Source organism: Pseudophryne corroboree, chromosome 5, assembly GCF_028390025.1.
Source record: "Pseudophryne corroboree isolate aPseCor3 chromosome 5, aPseCor3.hap2, whole genome shotgun sequence".
Lineage (NCBI taxonomy): Eukaryota > Metazoa > Chordata > Amphibia > Anura > Myobatrachidae > Pseudophryne > Pseudophryne corroboree.
The window spans coordinates 776,594,089-776,616,637 of record NC_086448.1 but is presented as its reverse complement, the minus strand read 5'-3'; positions in this window follow the sequence as shown (position 1 = coordinate 776,616,637).

Sequence of the window (22,549 nt, the reverse complement as noted above, 5' to 3'; positions counted from 1 at the left end):
CCACGCTTCTTAGCTGCAGTTTTGTGGGGCACCTGCCGCTGTGCAGGTTCCGTACTGCCTCTGTTATCTCCAGCCCCGGCAACCCCACCGCTAGCTGCAGCGCTGCCGCCCGCAGTGAGGTGCGCCCAGCTCCTTCACACACTTTAGCCGGCGAGCAGCGCTGCAGAAGTCCGCGCTGCTTGCAGGCTCCGACCCCCTCCTCCCTCCAGCCGCAGCGTCTCCTGGGGGCTAACCAGTCACTCCCAGTCTCCAATTACCACAGTGCCCGGCAGCCGCATGGTCCGCGCCGCGTGCATGCTATGACCCCCTCCTCCCTCCAGCCGCAGCGTCTCCTGGGGGCTAGCCAGTCACTCCCAGTCTCTCCTTACCACAGTGCCCGGCAGCCGCGCGAGATCCGCGGTGTGTGACTGAGGAGTGGGGGGAGGGATGCGGGCGGGCAGAGGAAGCAGGACTCCAGCCTGAGAGAGTCAGCCATGCCAAGTCTCCACCAGCAGCAGATCCTAACAGGTTGGAGTGGAACAGCAGCAGCCAGCAGCAGTGACTCCGGTAAGACACATCTGTCTGTCACCACTGTTTTGTCACTAATACCAATCTCTCCCGTGCCCTGTGTTCTGTCATGTCCCTGTCACCCCTGGCCTTGCCGTGTCACCCCTGGCCTTGCCCTGTCACCCTTATCCTGGCCCTTTCACCCTTATCCTGGCCCTGTCACCCTTATCCTGGCCCTGTCACCCCTATCCTGGCCCTGTCACCCCTGTGCTTGCCCTGTCAACCCTGTGCCTGCCCTGTCAATCTTATCCTGGCCCTGTCACCCTTATCCTGGCCCTGTCACCCCTATCCTGGCCCTGTCACCCCTGTGCTTGCTCTGTCACCCCTGTGCTTGCCCTGTCACCCCTATCCTGGCCCTGTCACCCCTGTCCTGGTCCTGCCGCCCCTACCCTGGCCCTGTCACCCCTATACTGTCCCTGTCATTTCTGTCCTGGCCCCGTCGCCCATGTCCTGGCCCCGTCACCCCTGTCCTTGCCCAGTCACCCCTGTTCTGGCCCCATCACCCCTGTTCTGACCCTGTCACCCCTGTCCTGGCCCCTTCACTCCTGTTCTGAACCTATCACCCCTGTCCTGGCCCTGTTACTGCATACCCTCCAACTACCTTTTTGGCAGGTACAGTACCTGCCGCGCCTCCAAACCCCTCCCCAACGCACCACACCTCCGCAACTTCCCCTCCACCACATGCGGCACCCCACCCCTCCCCCACACGCTGTGCCTCCAGACCCCCTCCACCACCCGCGGCTCCCACTCCCCCACCCCTCCACCACCCACAGCACCTCCAGACCCCCTCCACCATCCACCCCCCAAATATGTCTCCCCCCACACCTGCCCCCCTCCACCCGCAGCTTCTGCAGACACCCTCCTCCATCCGCGGCCCCTTCCTCCCCCACCCACTGCACCCCTGCACCCACCCCACCCTCCACCCGCAGCATCTACAGACACCCTCCCCCATCCACAGTCCCCCCACACCCGCTACATTCTGTACATCTTGCCCTGCAGGTGCTGTTCACACTGTTGCAAAGGCCTGCGCCTCCTTCACCATTGCACGCCTTTTCATTGTGCAATATTTAACCACTAACAAAGGAATGCAGGTAATACTCCATATAATACAAATATTGAACCCCAGAAAGGCATGCAAGGGTTAAGGGGGCGTAGCCCCTTGCGACGGTGTGAAGAGCGCCTGTAGGGCGCGATGAGGCACCTAGTTTTATCCATATATATATACATTGTATAGGAGCTGGTGAAAACCCCGTAGCCACACAGCGCAAGGTGATTGGCGCGAGTGTGCTGACAGGTCCCCCGCAGCTCTGCTAGTGTCAGACATATTTGTTTCCACCACGAGGTATAAAAGTACACTCCAAACACATTATCCACATTACATCACTGCTGACATGCAATGTCGAACTAATAAGTCGGCATTCTGAATGACGACAACATTTTCTACACCCCTGTGTTATTGTTATCCATAGTTTACAAAGCACCTGCATATAATAATTCTGAGAGCTCATTGGCTGGGGTATCTCGCCCTTATGCCTGAAACTGGCAGTTCTTAGAAATTCTGGCAGAGAGCTGCTGAACAAATCGTTATCCGTCACCTCTGATATCAGATCCAGATCCACAGCACTTTCCTACGCTGGCTTATGGGAGACTGGCCGAGGGCATTTATTGCAGCATCATTGCATAACGCCGGAGAACTTGCAAAGGTCACATGTTTCACATGATAAACCACCAGGGCTTGGCAAGAGATGAGTAAATAAGGCAGAAGTACCCGACGGTCGACTGAATCGTGCCAAGAAATTCTTCCTCCTAAAAAGAGGAATAAAGTGTTATCATCAACCGCAGCATAGCATAACATTGGTTTAATACATGAAATGCTCAAAACGGATTCTATTGACAAATACTGTATCTATATATTGGGTATAAGTAATAAAAGGCAAAAAAGTATACATGATACAGTGGCAGGCAGTGGTGGATTCAGACCTCATGAGGCCCTAAGCAAGATAGCGATTTAGGGCCCCCCCGAGCTCAGACAATCCATAGCGCTGTATTTTCATTCCGGATTTATGCCTCTTACGTTATTTGTTGTTTTTCCTCCTTATATTCTATTACAATATATTACTTTCCCCCCTTCACTGATTGCACCATGGCCCTCATTCCGAGTTGTTCGCTCGCTAGCTGCTTTTAGCAGCCGTGCAAACACTAAGCCGCCGCCCTCTGGGAGTGTATCTTAGCTTAGCAGAAGTGCGAACGAAAGGATCGCAGAGCGGCTACAAAATAATTCTGTGCAGCTTCAGAGTAGCTCCAGACCTACTCCTAGCTAGCGATCACTACAGACTATTTAGTTCCTGTTTTGACGTCACGAACACGCCCTGCATTCGGCCAGCCACGCCTGCGGTACCCCAGGCATGGCTGCGTTTGTATCTGGCACGCCTGCGTTTTTACACACACTCCCCGAAAACGGTCAGTTACCTCCCAGAAACGCCCACTTCCTGTCAATCACTCTGCGGCCAGCAGTGCGACTGAAAAGCGTCGCTAGACCTTGTGTGAAACTGCATCGGCTGTTGTGAAAGTACGTCGCGCGTGCGCAGTGCGCACCAAATGCATGCGCAGAAGTGCAGTTTTTTTACCTGATCGGTGCGCTGCGAACGAAAGCAGCTAGCGATCAACTCGGAATGACCACCCATGTCCATTCACGGACTGCATTATATATCAGCATTTTATAATAGCCATTATTACCCCCTGCAGTAATTGTGACTGTGTTGATTATATATCAGTGCCCTACTGTTTGTAGCAGGCAGGCCCCATCACCTATACACAGTAGTGCTTAAAATAGAGTATAATAGCATATTGATATATCAGCAGTCAGTGTGCCCCCTCCCCCCAGCCCTAAATGTAGCAGGCGGATGTTATACAGTGTACGTAAAATAACGCCGTCCACACATCCCCAATTGGAATTTGAAGTAGGTGGAAGTCATACAAAATTGACAAAAAATACTGTAATAAAGTACACTGGAAGACCTTATGTATTTCTCTCTGTGTGTTGCGGCTCCTCTCTGCGTATGTGTTTATCACTGGTCACACGCACAGTACTGCAGGACCGGAGACACAGGATGCGCTGGATCCGGCACCCAACAGCCGTCTGATCACTTGCAGCTTGCCGGGAGTTTTCAGCCAGCCCAGCTCACGGACATTTTCAACGAAGGTCGCTGTTCATCATATTTGCTCTCCATACAGCCTTATCCGCGGGCCCCCTTGGGACCCATAGGGCCCCCTGAGACCCACAGAGCCCTAAGAAGCTGCCTTGGTTGCCTTGTGGTAATTCCTCCTCTGGTGGCAGGGGATGTGGTCATTTGAACTGCAATAAAAAAAGGCCAACGGTCAAAATCCCGACAACCACTGACCGACGGTCAAAAACCCGACATGGTCAAAATCCTGACATGGTCGAACTACCGACAGTTAAAATACCAACAAGGTCAAAATACCGACATTTAAAATGTCGACAGGTCAAAAAGTCGACGTGCGTTTTTCATGATTTTTTCATTGAAACCGACTTGTTCATACTTTACCATCCCAGTGGACCTGTAGGGGGAATATAATAGTGTGAGGAGTTTAGAGAGGCACCGTGCCAGAAGCATGGCGAGTGCAGCGTGCCATGAGAGGGGACGCGGTACACTTATACGGAGTCTGTGTTGACCTATGTCAACATACACACAAAAAATCAATGAAAACCTTGTGTCGACTTTTCGACCTGTTGACATTTTAAATGTCCGTATTTTGACCTTGTCGGTTTTTTAACTGTCTGTATTTTGAACATGTCCGTATTTTGACCTTGTCGGGATTTTGACCGTCAGTCAATTGTTGTCGGGATTTTGCACGTCGGGATTTTGATTATAGGTATTTCATACTACACCCCAGTGGCAGACTGCCAATTAAGTGACAATGCTCACAGCTGGCAATTGTCCCATGCAGTGATGTGATAAATAAAGTATTGCAACAGCTATGTATGTTATAGTCACATGAGAGGGAGAAAACAATGTCCCCAATTCGCTGGTTAACATGTGATGCGCAGATGTTGATAAAGTCATTGGTTTACAGTTTTGGAATGAGAAACGTTGCACTCTGGAAGTTTCATCCTTTTGGAAGTGTAAGAATTGGCTGTTGCTATTGGCTGCTGGAAACATTTTCTATCTCTTGTACATGAAGCACATTTTGTTTTCAGTAGGGATTCCTGTTTTTATCCAGTGTGGGTTGTAATAGAAAATGATATCAATAAACAATGTCCGGTGGAGAATATTCCTTCAGGGCAAAATGTGTGAGGCAGCACAGGACACACTTTGCTGCACTGTTACATCTGGAGATGCCTGCTATTTTTTTTAACGGACACATGCAGTACTGCTTGTAACCACCTGGGGTCTCCGTGAGCTACAGCGCTCTTATGGCAAAGGAATGTTGTACAAGACCTTACAAAATGCACGATACACACAGGAGGTTATCTACAAAGTGCAATATACCTGATGTACAATGTAAGAGCAACTTAGCTTTTGGTTATGGTTGTATTTGCAGAGGTTTAGAATTTTGCAAAGTTACCCCAATTTGACCTATAAGAATACTGGGCACATACCTAGGGCCCTTACAATTCTAGGGGCCTTTGAGCAAGGGCGGGCTGGGCCAGAGGGCATCTTCCTTCCGGGCTGGTGGCTCTGGAGCTTCTTGGGAGCAGGCTGCAGCAAGACACCAATGGCTGTCTGCTTGCTGATTGGTGAATAACTGGAGCTATCCACCAATAACAGTGCAGCATCCTCTACCTACCCGTAGCCTGCAGCCAGACAGCGAATGGCTGTCGGGTTGCTTACTGATGGATGGCTGGAGCAATCCAGCAATTACTGTAGAGCGCTACATTCTCTACATGCCTCCAGCCTGCAGCCATACTGTACAACAAATGGCTGTCAGTTTGCTGATTGGTGGATGGCTGGAGCTATCCACCATTCAGAGTGCAGCATCCTCTACCTGCCTCCAGCCTGCAGCCAGACAGCGAATGCTATCAGTTTGCTGATTGGTGGATGGCTTGAGCTATCCACCAATCAGAGTGCTGACAGCCATTCACTGTATAGAAGCATGTGGAGTGACGGAGCAGGACTGCAGAAGAGATAAGTTATGATTTTTTAAATGTATTCTTGTGAATGGGTGTGGAGGGGCCACAGTGCCTTCAATGCTGCTAAGATGACCCTTTCAATGGAAGCATTTCTTTTTCTTTTGCCATGTACATTGGATGCCTACATGGCCTGAAGATGACCTTTCCCAAGGAGCGTGTACAGATGGGTCCACGGTTATCTTGACTAGTTTTCTGCGCCTAGGCACAACATGATTTATTAGCATAAACCCTTCATCTATTGTTCTCAGCTGCAATACAATACAGAGAACATTACAGCAGGGGATTAAGTCCGACTGGACAGTTTCAGTTAATCCTATTAAAGGTCAAGATAAATGTGGACCCATCTGTAGGTGTATGAGTAATACATTGGAGAATTAGGGCCTGGGGTTGTGTTTATTCATTATTTCCCAATTGGATGTGTGTCTCCTGTATTTATTTTCTCTACAGGTGCACTACAGGCACCAATTGTCCCTATCTACTAGGTCTAACTGGTGTTTGGGGTTCTTCAAGTGTCAGCATGCCGTGGCAGCCCTTTAAACTAGGTATGACAGGAGTAGCTGGGACCTGCATTGTGCCAATAAAGAAGCTTAGTAAATCTATTATTATACATAAATTATTAACCTTGCACTGACCGCTACAGGTAGGGAACAGGGCTGGTTGTCCCAGGGTGGCCTCATTTTTTTTTTTGTGGTCCCCCTGTTCCAAGTGTTGCCTGGATATCCCACTTGAGAATAGTTTCATCAACTCTGGCTTCAGGGCCCAGGGGAGGTCATAATTTTAAAGGGTGCTGGCGGGGTCGGCAGTGACGGTAGTGTCCTCAGTGCAGAGTTGCTGGTGGTGTCAATACTGCTGGCTGTGTCAGCAGTGCGGGGGTATCCTTACTGCAGTGGTGTCGGCAGTGCTGACAGTGTCCTCAATGTGGGGTTGCCGGCAGTGTCCGTACTGCTGGGGTGCTGGCGGTGTTGGCAGTGACGGTGGTGTCCTCAGTGCAGAGTTGCTGGTGGTGTAGGTACTGCTGGCTGTGTTGGCAGTGCAGGTGTGCCAGGGGTATCCTTACTGCAGGGGTGTCGGCAGTGCTGGCAATGTCCTCACTGTGAGGTTGCCAGTGGTGTCAGTACTGCTTGGGTGCTGGTGGTGTCGGCAACACGGAAGTGTTGATGGTGTCCTCAGCTCTGGAGTGTGTCAGCAGTGTGGGGGGTGTCAGTTGTGTCGGCAGTGAATGGTTGCTGACAAGTGTTGGCAATGCAGGAGTGCCGCTGGTGTCCTCAGTGCTGGCGTATGTCAGCAGTGTAGGGGTGTCGGCTGAGTCAGCAATGCGGGTGTGTCGGTTGTGTCGGCAGTGCAGGAGTACCGGCGGTGTCCTCAGTGCGGGGGTGTTGGCAGTGCGGGAGTGTCAGTGGTATCCTCAGTGTGGCAGTACCGGCAGTGTGGGGTGTCGGCAGTGCGGGTAGCGGCAGTGAGGGCGGCGGTGTTGGCAGTGCGGACAGCGGTATCACAGCGGTGCGGGGGGCTCATTTTTATTTTTTCCATTTAATTTACTCATTAAAGTCTATAGGGCAATGCTGATTGGCTGAGAGCCGTGACAGACAGCTCTCTCAGCCAATCAGCAGTCATCCCCATAGAATTTAGAAATAGGCGCCCGAGGCGAACACACGAGATCTGACAGCGGGATCTGGCGTGTTCGTCTCGGGCTGGGTTTGTGGCACCTGGGGCAGATCCTCGACTGCCCAGTTAGGGGATGTTTGGAGCGGTTTGGATTTCCCCAAATCCGAACCGCTGATCTCTAACTCCCACTGATGAAGTTCATATGCTGAAGTTGTGCTTTCTAGTCCTACATTAAATCCCATGATTTTGTTAGATATGTGTTTACTGAAACACGAGATGCATTTGCTGGGAGCGAGCCTGCAGTGAGTAAGCCAGCGCTCACAGCCAGGCATCCTCATCCCCTGGAGTAAACAAAGCAATACGTTTCTGTTTATGTGGAACAATACAAACATATTGTGTGTACCTTAGACACTAGATAAATCCCAACAGATATCCTACTGCCTACACTATGGGCCTGATTATGAGTCTGACGCTGCAGCACCAGCGTGTGCCAGTATTTGCCCTTCCCTTGTCTAGAAGCGTGTATAGAAATGTGCAAGGACTGAGACTCTCACTGGGCCCCCGGGGTGCGCATGCGTAGTGCGGTCGCTGCACATGCGCATTCCACACAGTAATTCAGACTGCGATCGCTGGCGCTGCATCCCTTTGTGGGCACGTTCTCTGGACTCATGCATGGTGGGACTTAGATACATACGTAAAAGAAAATAAACACTCAGCTGTGTCCAACACTGACATTGCATCTGTCTCCGGCTCAGATCCTAAGGGCTAAATGTAATATAGCCTGCGAGAAGCAGGAAGTGCGGGCTAACATCAATGGTTTGTAACCATTGACGGAAATCTCACCGGTGACCAGGGGCGTCGCGGGCCCCCTCCTCTCCGGCAGCAGTAGACTCTGGCATAATGCCAGAGTCTACTGCGCATGCGCAGGTCCCCAGGAACATGGCGGCCACGCCTTGTTCCCGGGGACACCTTCAGTGCGCATGTGCAAATCACTCAGAAATGGCTGCGGCGGCCATTTTCCAAGTGATCTGTGGCTGCACAGCAGTGCCACCGTTGCGGGACTCCGGAGGGGTAAGTATAATGTATGGGTGCAGTGTGTGTGGTGTGGGCCCGTGTGCACCGCACACACTGCACCCTTTAGAGAAACGCCAATGCCTGTGACGTATGGCATGCAGTGGGCCAATAAGAGTACGGGGAGGAGCATAGTGTTCCCCCACGCCGAGGGGGGGGGGGGGAATTGCTGCTTTAAATCCATCAATAGCGGCAAACCATTGAATCTCCGCCATCAATGGCAAAATAATTGTCCATTGGTGGCAAACCATCCATGGTCAATGGCCATCCCAACTTACAGTATATATTGTTACACTGTAGGTTTTTTTTTAACTTTTATTATTATTTTTATAAATTTTAAATATATGAAGATCAGCCGTAAATAAACTCCTGCAAGCAATTTACCAAGGTCATGCATGTGTAAATGTGCAGTAACTCAGAGCAACTGCAGTAAATAGAAATAAGCTTTTATTATGTACTTCACTCAGACGGAATAGCCAAGTCACTTTGGCTCTCTTGTGGTCTCAGGGTGGGATGTACTAACATACATTGCCGTCCAACCACGATCATCGCAGCGATGCTAATCACATATGTACTTACATATCACAATGTGATGACAGATGCCCCCTGCTATACTTGTGAGAGAGTTGGCAGGGGGTCTCTGTATGGTCCAGCCCCGCGAGGTGATGTGTGAAGGGAGTCCCTTGGCTCCTCCTCCTCCCTGCAACCGGAAGGAGAAATGGCTGTGTTCCGGGGGGGGGGAGAAAGTTGGGGGGTCGTGGAGCTGAACCAGGAGGATGACAGGACACAGGTAAAGGGAGTTGGCGTGAGGTGGCGCTGGGATGTAGTAAGAATCCCATAGGCTTCTATAGGGTATCGCCATAAAAAGATTGCAATACCCCCTGCATCGATACGCGGGCAGCCGGGGGTTAGTACATTTGAGAATGTTGTAGAACCCCAGAAAATGGGTATTTCTCTTTCTTCTTCTTCCTCTTCTTCTTCCTCTTCTTCCTCCTCTTCTTCTTCTTGCACCTCCCTGCAGACTCTGGATCAAAGTGCCCAGCTCGTGAGCACAGGACAAAGTGACCGAGGCAGTGCAGAGTGCTGCTTCTGTTCTCCCTACATATTTAAGAAGTGAAGAGCAGTGGCAACTCAAGAGATGGGGCTGCAGCACAGTCCAAAATTTAAATATGGGCGCCACACCAACTGCAATCCCAAAAGCTGCCAAATATCGCCGGTCGGGACTCACTGGCAGTTGGTGTGCCTCCCCTATTTGAATTCAAACTGTGCTGCAGCACCACCTCTGGAGCTGCCACTGGTGAAGAGACTTTTTTGCCAGTAAACATGGCTGCAAAAGGCTATCACATAATATGGTTGCAAAAGGCTACCCTCTCTTTTCTTATTGTCAATTAACATCCAGTGAGAATAAATAGTCCCAGCTTAGAGTTTTTATTGTCATGTAATCATTTCTCTATATACGCTTTATTGAAAAATAACATGTGTTTTCTATGGCGGCCATTTTCTAAAATCACTGACCCCATTTTGCACCCTGACCTCTGATTCAGCGCGGCTAGTCATATTGTTGACTCATTTTAAGTTGCTTTTCTAAGTAAATTGCCACTGCTGACCCGTTGCCTAGGATTTCTTTATATGCGGGCGACGGCCTCCTCTAATGGTTTAACAGACCACACCCCGATTCCCAGGTGGCTCATTCATGGCAGAGGCTGAATAACTGTAACTTGGAGACACGTGTAAACAGAAAGACGTTCCACTTAAGTGACAAAATAAACATATTTAGCGCTGGTGTTGCATAACTATGTTGGCCGGGAGACAAACTGAACCAGTTATATATGACTTAGAACTAAGGCCCTCATTCCGAGTTGTTCGCTCGCTAGATGCTTTTAGCAGCATTGCACACGCTAAGCCGCCGCCCTCTGGGAGTGTATCTTAGCTTAGCAGAATTGCGAACGAAAGATTAGCAGAATTGCGAAGAGAAAATTCTTAGCAGTTTCTGAGTAGCTCCAGACTTACTCTTACACTGCGATCAGTTCAGTCAGTTTCGTTCCTGGTTTGACGTCACAAACACACCCAGCTTTCGCCCAGACACTCCCCCGTTTCTCCAGCCACTCCCGCGTGTTTCCCTGAAACGCCTGCGTTTTTCCTCACACTCCCATAAAACGTCCAGTTTCCGCCCAGAAACACCCACTTCCTGTCAATCACTCACCGATCACCAGAACGATGAAAAATCTTCGTTAGGCCGTGAGTAAAATACCAAACTTTTGTGCTAATTTACTTGGCGCAGGCGCACTGCGAACATTGCGCATGCGCAGTTTGCGACTAATCGCTCCATCGCGAAAAAAAACTAACGAGCCAACAACTCGGAATGACCCCCTAAGTGTTCGAAAACATCTCAAAGCAAATGTTAAATACACTATATTATTAAATCATAGCGCACCTGTTGCCTGAACATGACTTGTGCTATCACTGTTCACGAGACTGTGGCCTGCGTTCTGTCAATTCACTAGAAACTTCTAGGTGTCTCGTGACAGGACAAGTTTTCACCGTGTAAAATGATAAATAAAATCTCTTTGGTTGCTATGGCCAGTAGCGGCTTCAGGGTCTGTGATACCAGGTGCGGCCAAGCGACTGCCTTAAAAATGGTGTGGTTTCATGGATAGGGGCGTGGCCTTGCAGGAGTCCCATTGACATCACTAAAGGAGGCGTGGCTTTGTGGGAAGCTCCTGATTAATTCACTCTGGGCTGCTTCTGGAGACTCTTCCAGCAGTGCTGTCTCCTTCTCAGTAAGCTGGGTGCTGCAGGATAATGTCACACTGCAGAACCCGGCTCCTGTCATTGTGGAGGCAGTATCGGACTGGGGCATGTAGGGCCCACCGAGGGGATGCAGTGGTAGGGGCCCATGTGTTTATGGGTGTGGCCAGTCTGCTGAGGGGGTGTGGCCTGCCACCTCATTGGTTTGACTAACCATTAGAGGATGCAATGTCTGGGCCCCTTCATAAATATATACAGTAAATTCAGCTGCTGCATGCATGATAATATACCAGATTAATAAGAGCAATGCACTGTAGAAAATACACCATAGTCCAGTATAAGGTAACACATGTATAATGTATAATTCAAGTGCACATTCTAGAACCTGATCCTTAGAGCAGGAGGTGGACCCCCAGGCAGTGGGGCCCACCGGTGGTTTCCCCTGTACCCCTATAGGCCAGTCCAAGCCTGTGTGGAGGAGTTGGGATTATGGTGCAAACCCTTGGAATTGTGACACTCAGGTGTGGCCTGCACCCCCCTTGTGACGCCTCTGCTGTGGGCAACACATTAACTTGCCTCTTTAGAAGGTTTGATGCATCTCCCCCACTGTGCATTAAAGATCAAGTATGGACACTATTTTTCATTATTATTATTATAGGTCAATAGTCTTGTGAATAACATATATGGAATAACTGTTTGTTAATAAATAAGTCACAATGGTGCCTTCTACTCCCCTATGGCATGCTGCCATACAGGGGGGGAGGCGCTTGTTTAACTAAACAGGCAAATAAGGACTAAGGGGTCTATTTACTAAGCCATACCTCCAAACTTCTGCCTTCTTCAACCTGGGACCATCATGCGCCGTAGACCCGTGTGACCCGGAAAGGGGGTGTGGCCTCAGATGGGAGGGGAGTGCCTCGACTTACTTTCTAGAAAAATATATTGTTTGGATTGGAGAATCCACAAGACCATGCCTGCCTTTTGGGAATCCCGACTTTGAACTCCCATATGTTGGTAGGTATGCGTAATGGCTCCTGTGTAACCCCGTTGAAATCTCACGATTTCTCTATGCAAACGAAATGGCACAGTGTCATGCTCAAATAGCTCTATGTGTTATTAGACAAGTGATGAAAAGCTCAGCTTTCATCTTAGGGGTCTATGGGGGTCATTCCGAGTTGATTGCTAGTGAAAAATGTTCGCAGCGCAGCGATTAAGTAAAAAAGCGGCACTTCTGCGCATGCGTATGTGGCGCAGTGCACACGCACGATGTACTTTCACAACGACTGATGTATTTTTACACAAGGTCTAGCGATGCTTTTCAGTCGCAATGCCAGCCGCAGAGTGATTGACATGAAGTGGGCATTTCCGGGTGTCAACTGACCGTTTTCAAAGAGAGTTCGTAAAAACGCAGGCGTGCCAGGAAAAACGCAGGCGTGGCTGGCCGAACGCAGGGCGTGTTTGTGATGTCAAATCCGGAACTGAACAGTCTGAAGTGATCGCAAGCTAGGAGTAGGTCTGGAGCTACTCTGAAACTGCACAATTTTTCTTTTAGCCGCTCTGCGATCCTTTCGTTCGCACTTCTGCTAAGCTAAAATACACTCCCAGAGGGCGGCGGCTTAGCGTTTGCACGGCTGCTAAAAACTGCTAACGAGCGAACAACTCGGAATGACCTCCTATGTTCTATGTACTAAGCTTTTGGAGAGTGATAAAGTGGAGAGATATGCTATGCATAGTAAGTGTCGGCAGAAACCAAAAGTGCCGCTGGAGTAGTCTCTGATTTCTCCACGAACTGCCTTTTAATAATACTGAAGTTTAATACTTAAAATTAATACTGCACGTTTGGGAGAATCAGTAATACCCCATTTAAATAAAAAAAAATGTCCCCACTATACAAAAGCATTGTGAGGAGGTTTAGTTAAACTTATCAATAAAGTAGTAGGGATGGTAGAAAGTTATATTGAATATACAAATATACTTAGATGAAGAAAACTAACCTTAAAAATGTAAATTACTCTTACAGTCGTGGACCCCAAAGAGGGAGAAAAGATGTCGGTATGCCGGCAGTCGGGATTCCGGCGCCGCTATGGTGGTCGCCGGCAGCCCGGCCGCCGGCAACCTGAAGACCACCTGAAGATAATAGAATCTGATTGGTTGCTATGGGAAACATCACCAATTCTAAAAAAAACTCACAATTTAGTAAATTTACACCTTAGCCTCAAATGAAACTTTCTGAAAGCAAGAAACAGAATGAGTGGAGGTGTAATATCATGTTGCACCAGAGGATAGGACCATAAAGTTCTAGTTCTAGAAGATATGAGGGTTATTGTGCCGCAGTAGAAAGAGGGAGGTTATTATAATTAGAGATGAGCGGTTCGGATTTCCTGGAATCCAAACCACTCTGAATTTATGGAATCTGAGTTGATCTGAGCAGCAGTTCGGGTGTTCGCGCCAGACTCGGATACCAGATCGAGGCCGAACGTCATCCTCCCGGCGTCGATTCTCATGGGTTTTGGATTCCATATAAATGAGCCACGGCTGGGACTTGGCGCCATTTCACTCCAGTCACGCTGCTGCGCTCTGCTCTGCAGTGTCCATCCAAGTGGCTGTACGGAATAAAAGTGCTGTCACTGTGTCCATCTAAGGGGCTGTGCTGTGCTGTGTCCAGGCCCCTTAGTTTAATTCCATCAAGTGGTGCTGGATTGACTCCACAGGCCCCACCCACTATGTTCATGCAATGTGACTTCATATTTGTTAGCAAAAAAGTAATAAAATAGAAACAAAAATTGTTGTATTTGTTTGTACTGCACCCTGCACCCCAGTACTCTGTAGCACCCAACTGTACGTGCGTAAAAACGGTTGGATTCAACACAGTGAGCCGAGCTGTCAGTTCAAAAAAATAATAAAATAATACATAATTTGTTTGTATTGTTCTGTACACAGCATCCAGGTACGCTGTACCCCTGTGCGCATGCCAGTTAAAAAATAGATAAAGATCAGTTTAGAGAAGAGTAGGAACAGTGGTGCAAGTATGCGGGTACGCTCAGGTACGGAGTACCCTTAAGAATATGGCAGCGTGTACTCAGTACCACCTGCCACACACTTTGCAACCACAACCGCCATTACCACAATTATAATGCACCAAAAAATAACAAGACCATGGTGTTTGGCAGCATGACAGCGCCTCCCAGTTTGTCAGGGTTACTGGGAGTGCAACAGTGATGTCATGACGCCACATCACACTTCCTCCACTGGTGGCTGTGGCTGGCGTGAAGAGAGGAGCCTGATTGCACTTTCCCGCAGCGTCTCTTGCTGGGAGCATTCATTTCTAATATATATATATATATATATATATATATATATATATATATATATGTGGACACTGCTATATATATGTCTATTATTATGGGGGTATTACTACATATATCTATTGTAATGTGGACACTACTGTATATTTCTATTATACCAGGTACACTACTACACTATTTACTTCTGTTATAATGGAGGCATTATTGTATATTGTTATTACATTGGGGGCATTACTATATATATTTCTATTATACTGGAGGTAGTACTATATATTTCTAGCCTTGCCTCCAGAGTGCAAAGAAAAGGGGCATTGTAGTGTCGCCACGCCACTAGTGTCATGTAGCCACTTCCACTTGTGGCATGTGGCCACGCCCCCTCACAACACATGCCCACACCCATTTTTCAGCACTCTTTCTACTTGCTCCACTGAGTAGATGGAACAGCACCCAAATACTATCACTGCAGCTGCTGCAACCAGTCAAGATGATGATGCAGTCAAAAAAAATGATGTTCAGTAAAATTGTCTGTAAAGACCTTAACCGACAATGGCATCAAATTACAGATGTGTCCACTTACACCTAGCCTCCCTGCACATTAAATAGCCCTTGTCAGTGGCAAACGCAGGATTTGCATGGGGGGGGTTTCCTGAACTGGGCGGAGCCAATCACGGGGGTGGGGACTGAGGTGACCCAGTATATGCTGAATCCTTAAAACTAGTGTGTGTGTGTGTGTGTATATATATATACATATATCTACACATATATATATATACACACATATATATATATATATATATATATATACATACACACACACACATACATATACACATATACATAGCATATTAAACATGAATACATATATATATATGTGTACACACACATACAGTACATATATATATATATATATATACTAGAGATGAGCGGGTTCGGTTCCTCGGAATCCGAACCCGCCCAAACTTCATGTTTTTTTTCACGGGTCCGAGCGACTCGGATCTTCCCACCTTGCTCGGTTAACCCGAGCGCGCCCGAACGTCATCATGACGCTGTCGGATTCTCGCGAGACTCGGATTCTATATAAGGAGCCGCGCGTCGCCGCCATTTTCACACGTGCATTGAGATTGATAGGGAGAGGACGTGGCTGGCGTCCTCTCCATTTAGATTAGAAGAGAGAGAGTGAGATTGATTTGAGACAGAGACACTTGATTTACTGGAGCTTAGGAGTACTGTAGAGAGTGCAGAGTTTAGTAGTGACTGACCACAGTGACCACCAGACAGTGCAGTTTTATTTAATATAATCCGTTCTCTGCCTGAAAAAAACGATACACAGTGACTCAGTCACATACCATATCTGTGTGCACTGCTCAGCCCAGTGTGCTGCATCATCTATGTATATATCTGACTGTGCTCACACAGCTTATAATTGTGGGGGAGACTGGGGAGCAGTGCCAGTTATAGGTTATAGCAGGAGCCAGGAGTACATATTATTAAAATTAAACAGTGCACACTTTTGCTGCAGGAGTGCCACTGCCAGTGTGACTGACCAGTGACCTGACCACACTGACCACCAGTATAGTTAGTAGTATACTATATTGTGATTGCCTGAAAAAGTTAAACACTCGTCGTGTGACTTGTGTGGTGTTTTTTTTTTTATTCTATAAAAAACTCATTCTGCTGACAGACAGTGTCCAGCAGGTCCGTCATTATATAATATATACCTGTCCGGCTGCAGTAGTGATATATATATATTTTTTATATCATTATTTATCATCCAGTTGCAGCAGACACAGTACGGTAGTTCACGGCTGTAGCTACCTCTGTGTCGGCACTCGGCAGTCCATCCATAATTGTATACCACCTACCCGTGGTTTTTTTTTCTTTCTTCTTTATACATACATACTACATCTCTTTATCAACCAGTCTATACTAGCAGCAGACACAGTACAGTAGTCCACGGCTGTAGCTACCTCTGTGTCGGTACTCGGCAGTCCATCCATAATTGTATACCACCTACCCGTGTTTTTTTTTTCTTTCTTCTTTATACATACATACTACATCTCTTTATCAACCAGTCTATATTAGCAGCAGACACAGTACAGTACGGTAGTCCACGGCTGTAGCTACCTCTGTGTCGGCACTCGGCAGTCCGTCCATAATTGTATACCACCTACCCGTGGTTTTTTTTTCTTTCTTCTTTATACATACATACTACATCTCTTTATCAACCAGTCTATATTAGCAGCAGACACAGTACAGTAGTCCACGGCTGTAGCTACCTCTGTGTCGGCACTCGGCAGTCCATCCATAATTGTATACCACCTACCCGTGGTTTTTCTTTCTTTCTTCTTTATACATACATACTACATCTCTTTATCAACCAGTCTATATTAGCAGCAGACACAGAACAGTACGGTAGTCCACGGCTGTAGCTACCTCTGTGTCGGCACTCGGCAGTCCGTCCATAATTGTATACCACCTACCCGTGGTTTTTTTTTCTTTCTTCTTTATACATACATACTACATCTCTTTATCAACCAGTCTATATTAGCAGCAGACACAGTACAGTAGTCCACGGCTGTAGCTACCTCTGTGTCGGCACTCGGCAGTCCATCCATAATTGTATACCACCTACCCGTGGTTTTTTTTTCTTTCTTCTTTATACATACATACTACATCTCTTTATCAACCAGTCTATATTAGCAGCAGACACAGTACAGTACGGTAGTCCACGGCTGTAGCTACCTCTGTGTCGGCACTCGGCAGTCTGTCCATAATTGTATACCACCTACCCGTGGTTTTTTTTTCTTTCTTCTTTATACATACTACATCTCATTATCATCCAGTCTATATTAGCAGCAGACACAGTACAGTACGGTAGTCCACGGCTGTAGCTACCTCTGTGTCGGCACTCGGCAGTCCGTCCATAATTGTATACCACCTACCCGTGGTTTTTTTTTTTCTTTCTTCTTTATACATACTACATCTCATTATCAACCAGTCTATATTAGCAGCAGACTCAGTACGGTAGTCCACGGCTGTAGCTACCTCTGTGTCGGCACTCGGCAGTCCGTCCATAATTGTATACCACCTACCCGTGGTTTTTTTTTTCTTTCTTCTTTATACATACTACATCTCATTATCAACCAGTCTATATTAGCAGCAGACACAGTACGGTAGTCCACGGCTGTAGCTACCTCTGTGTCGGCACTCGGCAGTCCATCCATAATTGTATACCACCTACCCGTGGTTTTTTTTTCTTTCTTCTTTATACATACATACTACATCTCATTATCATCCAGTCTATATTAGCAGCAGACACAGTACAGTACAATAGTCCATGGCTGTAGCTACCTCTGTGTCGGCAGTCCATCCATAATTGTATACTAGTATCCATCCATCTCCATTGTTTACCTGAGGTGCCTTTTAGTTGTGCCTATTAAAATATGGAGAACAAAAATGTTGAGGTTCCAAAATTAGGGAAAGATCAAGATCCACTTCCACCTCGTGCTGAAGCTGCTGCCACTAGTCATGGCCGAGACGATGAAATGCCAGCAACGTCGTCTGCCAAGGCCGATGCCCAATGTCATAGTACAGAGCATGTCAAATCCAAAACACCAAATATCAGTAAAAAAAGGACTCCAAAACCTAAAATAAAATTGTCGGAGGAGAAGCGTAAACTTGCCAATATGCCATTTACCACACGGAGTGGCAAGGAACGGCTGAGGCCCTGGCCTATGTTCATGGCTAGTGGTTCAGCTTCACATGAGGATGGAAGCACTCAGCCTCTTGCTAGAAAACTGAAAAGACTCAAGCTGGCAAAAGCACCGCAAAGAACTGTGCGTTCTTCGAAATCCCAAATCCACAAGGAGAGTCCAATTGTGTCGGTTGCGATGCCTGACCTTCCCAACACTGGACGTGAAGAGCATGCGCCTTCCACCATTTGCACGCCCCCTGCAAGTGCTGGAAGGAGCACCCGCAGTCCAGTTCCTGATAGTCAGATTGAAGATGTCAGTGTTGAAGTACACCAGGATGAGGAGGATATGGGTGTTGCTGGCGCTGGGGAGGAAATTGACCAGGAGGATTCTGATGGTGAGGTGGTTTGTTTAAGTCAGGCACCCGGGGAGACACCTGTTGTCCGTGGGAGGAATATGGCCGTTGACATGCCTGGTGAAAATACCAAAAAAATCAGCTCTTCGGTGTGGAAGTATTTCAACAGAAATGCGGACAACATTTGTCAAGCCGTGTGTTCCCTTTGTCAAGCTGTAATAAGTAGGGGTAAGGACGTTAACCACCTCGGAACATCCTCCCTTATACGTCACCTGCAGCGCATTCATAATAAGTCAGTGACAAGTTCAAAAACTTTGGGCGACAGCGGAAGCAGTCCACTGACCAGTAAATCCCTTCCTCTTGTAACCAAGCTCACGCAAACCACCCCACCAACTCCCTCAGTGTCAATTTCCTCCTTCCCCAGGAATGCCAATAGTCCTGCAGGCCATGTCACTGGCAATTCTGACGAGTCCTCTCCTGCCTGGGATTCCTCCGATGTAACGCCTACTGCTGCTGGCGCTGCTGTTGTTGCTGCTGGGAGTCGATGGTCATCCCAGAGGGGAAGTCGTAAGCCCACTTGTACTACTTCCAGTAAGCAATTGACTGTCCAACAGTCCTTTGCGAGGAAGATGAAATATCACAGCAGTCATCCTGCTGCAAAGCGGATAACTGAGGCCTTGACAACTATGTTGGTGTTAGACGTGTGTCCGGTATCCGCCGTTAGTTCACAGGGAACTAGACAATTTATTGAGGCAGTGTGCCCCCGTTACCAAATACCATCTAGGTTCCACTTCTGTAGGCAGGCGATACCGAGAATGTACACGGACGTCAGAAAAAGACTCACCAGTGTCCTAAAAAATGCAGTTGTACCCAATGTCCACTTAACCACGGACATGTGGACAAGTGGAGCAGGGCAGGGTCAGGACTATATGACTGTGACAGCCCACTGGGTAGATGTATGGACTCCCGCCGCAAGAACAGCAGCGGCGGCACCAGTAGCAGCATCTCGCAAACGCCAACTCTTTCCTAGGCAGGCTACGCTTTGTATCACCGCTTTCCAGAATACGCACACAGCTAAAAACCTCTTACGGCAACTGAGGAAGATCATCGCAGAATGGCTTACCCCAATTGGACTCTCCTGTGGATTTGTGGCATCGGACAACGCCAGCAATATTGTGTGTGCATTAAATATGGGCAAATTCCAGCACGTCCCATGTTTTGCACATACCTTGAATTTGGTGGTGCAGAATTTTTTAAAAAACGACAGGGGCGTGCAAGAGATGCTGTCGGTGGCCAGAAGAATTGCGGGACACTTTCGGCGTACAGGCACCACGTACAGAAGACTGGAGCACCACCAAAAACTACTGAACCTGCCCTGCCATCATCTGAAGCAAGAAGTGGTAACGAGGTGGAATTCAACCCTCTATATGCTTCAGAGGTTGGAGGAGCAGCAAAAGGCCATTCAAGCCTATACAATTGAGCACGATATAGGAGGTGGAATGCACCTGTCTCAAGTGCAGTGGAGAATGATTTCAACGTTGTGCAAGGTTCTGATGCCCTTTGAACTTGCCACACGTGAAGTCAGTTCAGACACTGCCAGCCTGAGTCAGGTCATTCCCCTCATCAGGCTTTTGCAGAAGAAGCTGGAGACATTGAAGGAGGAGCTAACACGGAGCGATTCCGCTAGGCATGTGGGACTTGTGGATGGAGCCCTTAATTCGCTTAACAAGGATTCACGGGTGGTCAATCTGTTGAAATCAGAGCACTACATTTTGGCCACCGTGCTCGATCCTAGATTTAAAACCTACCTTGGATCTCTCTTTCCGGCAGACACAAGTCTGCTGGGGTTGAAAGACCTGCTGGTGAGAAAATTGTCAAGTCAAGCGGAACGCGACCTGTCAACATCTCCTCCTTCACATTCTCCCACAACTGGGGGTGCGAGGAAAAGGCTCAGAATTCCGAGCCCACCCGCTGGCGGTGATGCAGGGCAGTCTGGAGCGACTGCTGATGCTGACATCTGGTCCGGACTGAAGGACCTGACAACGATTACGGACATGTCGTCTACTGTCACTGCATATGATTCTCTCAACATTGAAAGAATGGTGGAGGATTATATGAGTGACCGCATCCAAGTAGGCACGTCACACAGTCCGTACTTATACTGGCAGGAAAAAGAGGCAATTTGGAGGCCCTTGCACAAACTGGCTTTATTCTACCTAAGTTGCCCTCCCACAAGTGTGTACTCCGAAAGAGTGTTTAGTGCCGCCGCTCACCTTGTCAGCAATCGGCGTACGAGGTTACATCCAGAAAATGTGGAGAAGATGATGTTCATTAAAATGAATTATAATCAATTCCTCCGCGGAGACATTGACCAGCAGCAATTGCCTCCACAAAGTACACAGGGAGCTGAGATGGTGGATTCCAGTGGGGACGAATTGATAATCTGTGAGGAGGGGGATGTACACGGTGATATATCGGAGGATGATGATGAGGTGGACATCTTGCCTCTGTAGAGCCAGTTTGTGCAAGGAGAGATTAATTGCTTCTTTTTTGGGGGGGATCCAAACCAACCCGTCATATAAGTCACAGTCGTGTGGCAGACCCTGTCACTGAAATGATGGGTTGGTTAAAGTGTGCATGTCCTGTTTATACAACATAAGGGTGGGTGGGAGGGCCCAAGGACAATTCCATCTTGCACCTCTTTTTTCTTTTCTTTTTCTTTGCGTCATGTGCTGTTTGGGGAGGGTTTTTTGGAAGGGCCATCCTGCGTGACACTGCAGTGCCACTCCTAGATGGGCCCGGTGTTTGTGTCGGCCACTAGGGTCGCTTATCTTACTCACACAGTCAGCTACCTCATTGCGCCTCTTTTTTTCTTTGCGTCATGTGCTGTTTGGGGAGGGTTTTTTGGAAGGGCCATCCTGCGTGACACTGCAGTGCCACTCCTAGATGGGCCCGGTGTTTGTGTCGGCCACTAGGGTCGCTTATCTTACTCACACAGTCAGCTACCTCATTGCGCCTCTTTTTTTCTTTGCGTCATGTGCTGTTCGGGGAGGGTTTTTTGGAAGGGCCATCCTGCATGACACTGCAGTGCCACTCCTAGATGGGCCCGGTGTTTGTGTCGGCCACTAGGGTCGCTTATCTTACTCACACAGTCAGCTACCTCATTGCGCCTCTTTTTTTCTTTGCGTCATGTGCTGTTTGGGGAGGGTTTTTTGGAAGGGACATCCTGCGTGACACTGCAGTGCCACTCCTAGATGGGCCCGGTGTTTGTGTCGGCCACTAGGGTCGCTTATCTTACTCACACAGTCAGCTACCTCATTGCGCCTCTTTTTTTCTTTGCGTCATGTGCTGTTTGGGGAGAGTTTTTTGGAAGGGACATCCTGCGTGACACTGCAGTGCCACTCCTAGATGGGCCCGGTGTTTGTGTCGGCCACTAGGGTCGCTTATCTTACTCACACAGCGACCTCGGTGCAAATTTTAGGACTAAAAATAATATTGTGAGGTGTGAGGTATTCAGAATAGACTGAAAATGAGTGTAAATTATGGTTTTTGAGGTTAATAATACTTTGGGATCAAAATGACCCCCAAATTCTATGATTTAAGCTGTTTTTTAGGGTTTTTTGAAAAAAACACCCGAATCCAAAACACACCCGAATCCGACAAAAAAAATTCGGTGAGGTTTTGCCAAAACGCGGTCGAACCCAAAACACGGCCGCGGAACCGAACCCAAAACCAAAACACAAAACCCGAAAAATTTCCGGCGCTCATCTCTAATATATACACATGTATATATATATATATATATCATATGTGTGTGTGTTTATATGTATGTATGTATATACATATGTATATATGTATGCACATGGATATATATGTACTATAATTAAAATAAAGTAAACTTTTATTGCACTTACAAGTGCCACCAGGAAGACAGCAGGCTGCAGAGGACGCTAGACAGCCATTAGTAATACTCATGCAGCTAAAAAAAAAAAAAAAAAAAATTTTTTTTTTTTTTTTTTAGTGGAGGGTGGTTTCTGGGTGCTCGGAAACCCCCCCTGGGTGCGCCACTGCTTGT